Raw genomic sequence first — 8,720 nt, forward strand, 5'->3', positions numbered from 1 at the left:
TGACGCATGTCTTTGAATCGACAATGCATTGCACACAGCTATTGTCAATGTACTCTCCTAACATAACCTAACTTTATGCTTTCCCCGTAAAACCTTTTTGAAATCGGTAAACGTGGTTAGATTAAGAAGATGTTTATCTTTCAAAGGCTGTAAGTTAGTTGTATGTTTGAGAAATTTGAATTTGTACATTTATTTGGTTTCAAATTTGCCGCTCTTGAAATGCACCTGCTGTTGATAGGGTGCGCCACAGGTGGCACGCTAACGTCCCAGGTAGCCTCAAGAAGTTAACAGTGAGTCAACATGATCAGAATTCTTATCTCCATCACCATGGGTTACACAGCCTGGGCTGCAGGTATTCAGGTCATTGATTTCATCAACTACTAATATCCTCATTTGATTGTTTTTTATGTTTCAGGTCAATATGTTTCATTATCTGTTGTTTCAACTCTCTCTCTCTCTCTCTCTCTCTCTCTCTCTCACTCTCTGTCTCTCTCTCCAGGTTCTTCTCTCAGTAGCCAGGTTTACCAGAGTCCTGCATCCCTGTACAAGAACCAAGGAGAGTTGGCTAAGATGGAGTGTTCACATAGTATATCAGGCTACAATTATATCCTCTGGTACAAGCAATCCAACTACAGAGAATTGGTGCTACTAGGATACATGATAGCGAAAACTGCAAATCCTGAGGCTGGATTTGATATAGAAGGAGATGCTAATGCAGGTGGTACCAGCACCTTAACCATCAATCAACTAACTCCAAATAGCAGTGCTGTGTATTACTGTGCTGCTAGTTTACACAGTGCATCAGATCTCCCTCTCTGCTCTACAAAAACCTCCTCCCCGGTGTACTGTAGACTAATCACACCTGTATTAACATCACACTGTATCTGACTCTGATTCAATGCCAAAACACTCACCAGCTGGTCTAACAGAAAGGGGGGGTTCCCTCTGATATACAGGAGACAATGATACAGTATGTTATGATATCATGTCTTTCCTGTAGGTGGAGTTACAGCTCAACAAATCCATGTGGACTCACCAGACACAGTACCACAGTAAACTATGGTGTGTAGTAAGGAGTCTGAGAGTTGAAGATCCATGTCCTGTTGAATATTCATCTTGACTCAGTGTTGAACTCAGTGTTGGATATTTTTCACCTCTGAACGTGAATCTCTTGATTATTCTTTAACACAGATTAGATACCGTCTAAAATAATCTATAAATCCATATATTTCCTAAATGGCTACAGTAGTTATAACAAACAGGTCTCTCTCTCCTCTTCTGTAGCAGGTGAACTCCTCTGTTCCAGCGTTCTTCAGTCTCAATCTTCAGTATTTCAGAGTTCTGGAGAAACTGCTGTCCTGTCCTGTTCACACACTCTCCCCAGCTACAACACCATACTGTGGTATCAGCAGGTGGAACACACTCTCCCCAGCTACAACACCATACTGTGGTATCAGCAGGTGAAGCTGCTCTGGTATATCTACCATGATGGGGAATATCTAGAGACTGAAGCTGCTCTAATATCCCAGCTAGCATTGAGGAATCGGCAAAAGTATTTTGGGCCGTATCCGTCTACCGGAATTAAGCCGACATGGCCGGCATCTTTCCAGAATCTCCCCAGAAGCGACCTGATGCAAATTTAAATTAATGTATTCAAAATTACCCAATTTAGTAATTTAAATATTACTTTTATACATTTCCAGAAAAAACATTTTGTGTCCAAGGAAACAACATACACCTGGTGAACGTGTTTGCACCCGGCTCGCTACAAGAGTCGCTACAGCGCGATGGGACAAGGACATCCCTTCCAGCCAAACCCTCCCCTAACTCGGACAACGCTGAGCCAATTGTGCGTCGCCTCATGGGTCTCCCGGTGGCGTCCGGCACGGGTCTCGAACCAGCATCTGTAGCAACACAGTTTGCACTACGATGCAGTGTCTTAGACCGCTGCACCACTCTGGAGGCTCCATCCACAAAGTTCTAAATGCTTATCAATTGCCTTAAACAAAGTTAAAATACTAAAATACTACACAGGCCTCTTAAAGAATTCATGTTCATTGTATTTCTTGATAACAGAAACAATGAGAAAATATGAATAAATAAATAATGAAATGTTAATTATATAAAGCAGCCCGTGTAATCATCTGTCAGAGAGTAGCCACATCGGCCAGAGCCCCAAGTAGTACATTTTTGCCAGATAACTCTCATCGGAATCCGCCAGAGACCCAAGTAATACATTTGGGCCAGATAACCTCTCTTGGGTAGTGGGCAGTATTTTGACGTCCGGATGAAAAGCGTGCCCAAAGTAAACTGTTACTCAGTCCCAGAAGCTAGGATATGCATATAATTTGTAGATTTGGATAGAAAACACTCTAAAGTTTCTAAAACTGTTAAATTTATGTCTGTGAGTATAACAGAACTGATATGGCAGGCAAAACGCCGAGGACAAACCATCCCCCCTAAAAAAATTCTGCCTACCTCTATTTTCAATGGCTATCACTTCAATTATAAGGCCAAGTCTTCCCAGATATCAGTTCCTAGGGCTTCAACTAGATGTCAACAGTCTTTAGAAAGAGTTTCACGCTGGTTTTTGGAAAAATGAGCCAGAAATTGTAGTTTTTCTAGGTGGCTTCCATTTTGGCTGTAGTGTTTCCAAGCGCATGGAAGAGAGCGCGTTCTTTGGTATTTTTCTCCGGTAAAGACAATAACGATTCTCCGTCTTAAATTGTGTTGTTTATTTACGTATTAGGGTACCTAAGGTTTGATTATAAACGTTGTTTGACTTGTTTGGAAAAGTTTATTAGTAATGTTTGGGATTCATTTTGAATGCATTTTGATGGAGGGAAACTGGGTGGATTACTGACTGAAGCGTGCCAGCTAAACTGAGTTTTTATGGATATGAAGAAGGACATTATCGAACAAAAGGACCATTTGTAATGTAACTGGGACCTTTTGGAGTGCCAACAGAAGAAGATCATCAAAGGTAAGGCATTTTTTACATCGCTATTTCAGACTTTAGTGTCGCACCTGCCTGGTTGAAATATGTTTTTCATGTGTTTGTATGCAGGGAGCTGTCCTCAGATAATCGCATGGTGTGCTTTCGCCATTAAGCCTTTTTGAAATCTGACACAGCAGCTGGATTAACAAGAAGTTACGTTTTATTTGGATGTATTACACTTGTGTTTTTATGAAAGTTAAATATTTATAACACTGTAGTTTGAATTTCGCGCTCTGCAAATTCAATGGATGTTGGCCAGGAGGGACGCTACCACCTGCCCATAAGAAGATAACTCACACCGGAGTCGGCCCGAGTTCAATCCCCACATCCTAGCTATAAGTAATACTGCCGAAGGCGGCCCAGACTCGGGCCACATGACATCGGCCGAGTCTTACTCTCAGCTGGAATCGGCCCAGATCCATTGTGCTAGCTGGGATATCTACCATGATGGGGTATACATAAGCATGAATTTTGTCAACCAACAGTACAACATTACAGATAATAAACTTGATATCTCTAATATTGTATAGCTTTGGAATCGAGACATTACATACTTTCGAGGAAAATAGGAAAGTTTCTCATCTCATATCCTGACTTTGAGAAGGGTTTGCGTGATGGTTAGTTTAGCAACCGTGAGACGCAACATAACAACATGAACGCGATTGGTTGATAGTCTGCTGGGTGGGGCGTTTGGTACACCAATGGGATTCCTATCTCCTTTCTCTAATGTCTTTGGCAACGCTGTTTCAGCTGTTATGCTTGTTTTAGATGATGTTTTCAATTGCATAGATCATAAAAATCATTGTGCTGCCATATTTCTAGACCTTTCCAAGGCATTCAACACCATTGAACATTCCCTACTAATTAAAACCTTATCTGAAATGGGCCTGGACAATAAGTCTTGCAAATGGTTTAAGAGCTTTCTGACAGACAGGACACAATGTGTGCGTTCTGATGGTGTTGAGTCGAGTTTCCTCAATATTAGGTGTACCGCAGGGGTCAGTATTGGGACCAGTTCTCTTTACTATTCATATAAATAACATTGGTCTTTGTATTAAATCCCTTCATATTAATCTGTATGCAGATGGTATGGCTATGTATGCCATACCACCTAACGTTAAAGCTACAGTGCCTTCAGAAAGTATTTATACCCCTTGACTTCTTCCACATTTTGTTGTGTGAGAACCTGAATTCAAAATGGACTAAATAAATATATTTGTTCACCCATCTACACACATTACCCCTTAATGACAAAGTGAAAACATGTTTTATAAGTATTTAATTTACATAAGTATCCACACCTGTGAATCAATACTTTGTAGAAGCACCTTTTGCAGCAGTTACAGCTGTGAATCTTTCTAGGTACGTCTCTAAGAGCTTTCCACACCTGGAATGTGCAATTTTTGCCCATTATTATTATTTTCAAAATTCTTCAAGCTCTGTCAAATTGGTTGTTAATCATTGCTATCAAAATAAAGAGAGTCGCACACTCCATAAACTCCCAGTAATTTATTGGGTATTTACCAACGTTTCGGCATCACTTTGCTTCTTCATGTTAATCAATGCTAGACAACCATTTTCAGGTCTTGCTATAGATTTTCATGCAGATTTATGTCAAAACTGTAATTTGCTTCATAGGAACATTCTCTGTATTCTTCGTAAGCATAGAAACTCCAGTGTAGATTTGGACTTGTGTTTTAAGTTATTGTACTACTGAAAGGTACATTTCATCTCCCAGTGCCTGGTGAAAAGCAGACTGAACCAGATTCTCCTCTAAGATTTTGCGACTGCTTAGCTCCATACTGTATTTTTATCCTAAAATACTCACCAGTCCTTAATTATTACAAGCATTCCCATAACATGATGCAGCCACCACTATGCTTGAAAATATGGATAGTTGTACTCAGTAATGTGTTGTATTGGATTTTCCCAAACATGACACGGTTGTTGCTATCGTGCTCTAATGGGACTAGAATGACGTTGAATACAACAGCCAACTTTCCGGGACATAGACATGTCTTACATTGACAGAAAGCTTACATTATTGTTCATCTAACTGCAGTGTCCAATAAACAGTAGCAATTACAGTGAAAAAACACCATGCTATTCTTTGAGGAGAGTGCACAACAACAAAACACTTTTTTCACGGCAACTGGTTTGATACATTCACCTCTGAAGGTAAATAATGTACTTACATTCAGTAATCTTGCTCTGATTGGTCATCCTGAGGGTCCCAGAGACAAAATGTAGCATAGTTTTGTTTGATAAAAAACAGTATTAAGTTCTACAGTTTGACCCCACTGCTGTCTCTGGCTCCACACCCACCCCGTCCAGCCATCTTGATGTGTGAATGTTAGTTATAAACTAATGATCCATCATGTATGACATTTCTGGGAGTGTGTAAACTTTAATTTGTTAATACCATATAATTTTTCTATGTTCACTATTGTTATGTACTTGAAAATGTATCAATTGAGCAAAATGGCACATTTGATGTATTCAGGTCTAACTGTACCTAACTCTATTGATTTCATTCTCACTGTATCCTTACAGGTCTTGTTGAGGGGAGTGAAGTCACTCAGATACCCACCATACTCTGGGGACTGAAAGACAGTGATGCTCTGATGAACTGCAGTCACACTAAGGATTCTAGCTACTTCCAGATGCACTGGTACAGACAGCTTCCAGGAGAGGGAATGAAGCAGGTAGCCTTCACTATTCCCAATTCCAAACCTGAGTATTCAGGGGATTTCAATGAAGACAAATTCTCAGCCAAGAAGACTGTAGCTGAGAGTGGATCATTCACAGTGAAGAAGTTGGAGACAGGAGACAGTGGCATGTACTTCTGTGCTGTGAGTCAACACAGTGATACAGACAACAAGTACAGCTGTACAAAAACCCCAGTATTTCAACAGGATGTAATATAATATGTAAAGAGATGGTCTCATCACATACTGCAGGGGGACCTCCAACTCTAGTTCTTCTAATGTCTCTAGTTATTTCCCCTCTAGCCTGCCCCCCCTCTCTTTACACTCTCTCCTCTCTCTCCCTCCCCCGCCACTCCCCCCTCTGTGTCTCTGTCTCTGTCTCCCCCACCCCATCTCTCTCTCTCCCCCACCCCATCTCTCTCTCTCTCCCACCCCCTTTCTCTCTCTCTCTCTCTCTCTCTCTCTCTCTCTCTCTCTTTCTATTTCTCTTCATCCATCCGTCCAGTAGAGAGTCAGTCATCATGACCAGAGCTTTCATCACGTTCACACTCTCACTGTTCAGGATAACAGCTAATAATAACATGTCTGTAGAATGTATGTAAATCCTGAAAACACTAGCAACTAACAGATGTCTAAATAATGATTCTTTCTGTTTTAAATATTATTTTATTGTTTTTTTCACAGGACGTTCTCTCTGCAGTAAGGTCCACCAGGTTCCCTCAGCACTATTGAGAAGTCCCAATGTTACAGTGGTACTGGTATGCAGCCATACTACTAGTTAATACAATACTATATTATAGTACCAGCAGTCAATAGATGATACTAGTCTGAAACTGATTGGATATGTGTATTATAAAAGTCAGACAGTTGAAGGTTCATTTAAAGAGCAATTTAAAATCCTTGGAAATGGATCGAAAGAAGCATCTCTTCAGCTTCTGTTCTGACCTGAAGTCAGTGCAGTGTATTACTGTTCTGTCCTGAAGTCAGTGCAATGTATTACTGTTCTGACCTGAAGTCAGTGCAGTGTATTACTGTTCTGACCTGAAGTCAGTGCAGTGTATTACTGTTCTGACCTGAAGTCAGTGCAGTTTATTACTGTTCTGACCTGAAGTCAGTGCAGTGTATTACTGTTCTGACCTGAAGTCAGTGCAGTGTATTACTGTTCTGACCTGAAGTCAGTGCAGTGTATTACTGTTCTGACCTGAAATCAGTGCAATGTATTACTGTTCTGACCTGAAGTCAGTGCAGTGTATTACTGTTCTGTCCTGAAGTCAGTGCAGTTTATTACTGTTCTGACCTGAAGTCAGTGCAGTGTATTACTGTTCTGACCTGAAGTCAGTGCAGTTTATTACTGTTCTGACCTGAAGTCAACACAGTGATGTAGATACCCTTCTCTCTTCTACAAAACCCCCTTCTGATCTTTTACTCCATAACTGCAGTGTTCATCAACACCCAGCACACCTGCTATCCACCACTGTAGATGTCTGAGCACATGGAGGAAGTTGATATCAAACCTCTATACCAAATAATGTGGTTGATGATGTCGTGAAGAAACAGTTCAGGTATTTCTTCAAATTACAGCCTATTTCTAGTGTGATGACTGCAGAATCTATAACACAGATAGAATCTAAAGACTAAAAAAGACAAACCCTTTCAATGATGTAGATACCGGTATGTTCCACAATACACCTTTAAGTTGAACAGGAGACCTGTAGGTGAACAAAGAATCTGCTTGAATATCAACACAAGATCTGACGTCAAAGTGATGTCATTTCCTTCCCCTCCGGCAGCTCAGTTCAGCTCCCCTTCTCTATTGACTTATTCTCCTCTCCCCCTATGGGCTCTGGTCTAAAGTAGTGCACTTGAAAGGGGATAGGGTGCCATTTGGGATGCTGACATACATTTGACACTCCCACTAGATGACATCACATCTCTGACTATCTGAAAACCCTTTCTCCTTGTCCATGTGACTCTTCTCTCCAGAACCATCGACATGATCAAGCTTCTCATACATGTAGCAACTTTACCACTATGGGTGACAGGTACTAAATCCCTCATGAAAGATAGATTTACTACTGAAATATATTGCTGTCAATATGCTGAGTAATAATGTATATTTCATATTGTCTGTTTTTATCCACAGGGCTGTTACAAACAAACAAAGTTTACCAGACTCCTACTGCAATACTAAAAGGACCTGAAGATAAAGTTCAACTCACCTGCAGACACACTGATTCAAGTTACTACATGATACTGTGGTACCAACAGTCAGCCCAAAACACTGCTCTGAAACTCATTGGGTATGTGAGTAACACCAGTCCAACGGTGGAAGATTCCTTTAAAGGGCGTTTTAATGTCAGTGGAGATGCTGCAGCTAATAAAATGGCGTATCTACATTTTCCCAAACTGACAGAAGCTGAAGACAGTGCGGTGTATTTCTGTGCTGCTAGTGAAGCACAGTGTTTCACTATACCCTCTCTCCTCTACAAAAACCCTCTCTGATCCTCTCATATAATACTGACTACAGCTCTATACACCTGTACCTGTCTTCAACCACTTCAACAACACTTTGCTATGAACCATTTGATATCAAACAGATGGTAATGATACTGTTATAAGTGGCTAGTTTAGATGGTTTAGGTGCACTTCCTCAGTTCTCCAACAGGAGGGAGTGTTTCTCAACACACATTTAGAAGATGCTGTATAGTGGCATTCTGGGCACTGGTCAAAGTAGTGCCCTATATAGGGAATAGGGTGTCACTTGGGATGAACACACTTCATAAATGTGTTTGTAGGCATGGCTCTGGTCAAAAGTAGTGCCCTATATAGGGTATAGGGTGGCAGTTGGGATGAAAAGCTTTCTATATAGGGAATAGGATGTAACTTGGGATTGAGAAGCTTTCTAAATGTGTGTGGGCATGGACCAGGGCCGGTGGTATGGGAGGACCCTAGGGGGCCTGGACCAGGGCAGGTGGTATGGGAGGGCCCTAGGGGGCCTGTGCCAGGGCTGGTGG

This window comes from Salmo trutta, chromosome 25, assembly GCF_901001165.1.
Source record: "Salmo trutta chromosome 25, fSalTru1.1, whole genome shotgun sequence".
In the NCBI taxonomy this organism is placed as follows: domain Eukaryota; kingdom Metazoa; phylum Chordata; class Actinopteri; order Salmoniformes; family Salmonidae; genus Salmo; species Salmo trutta.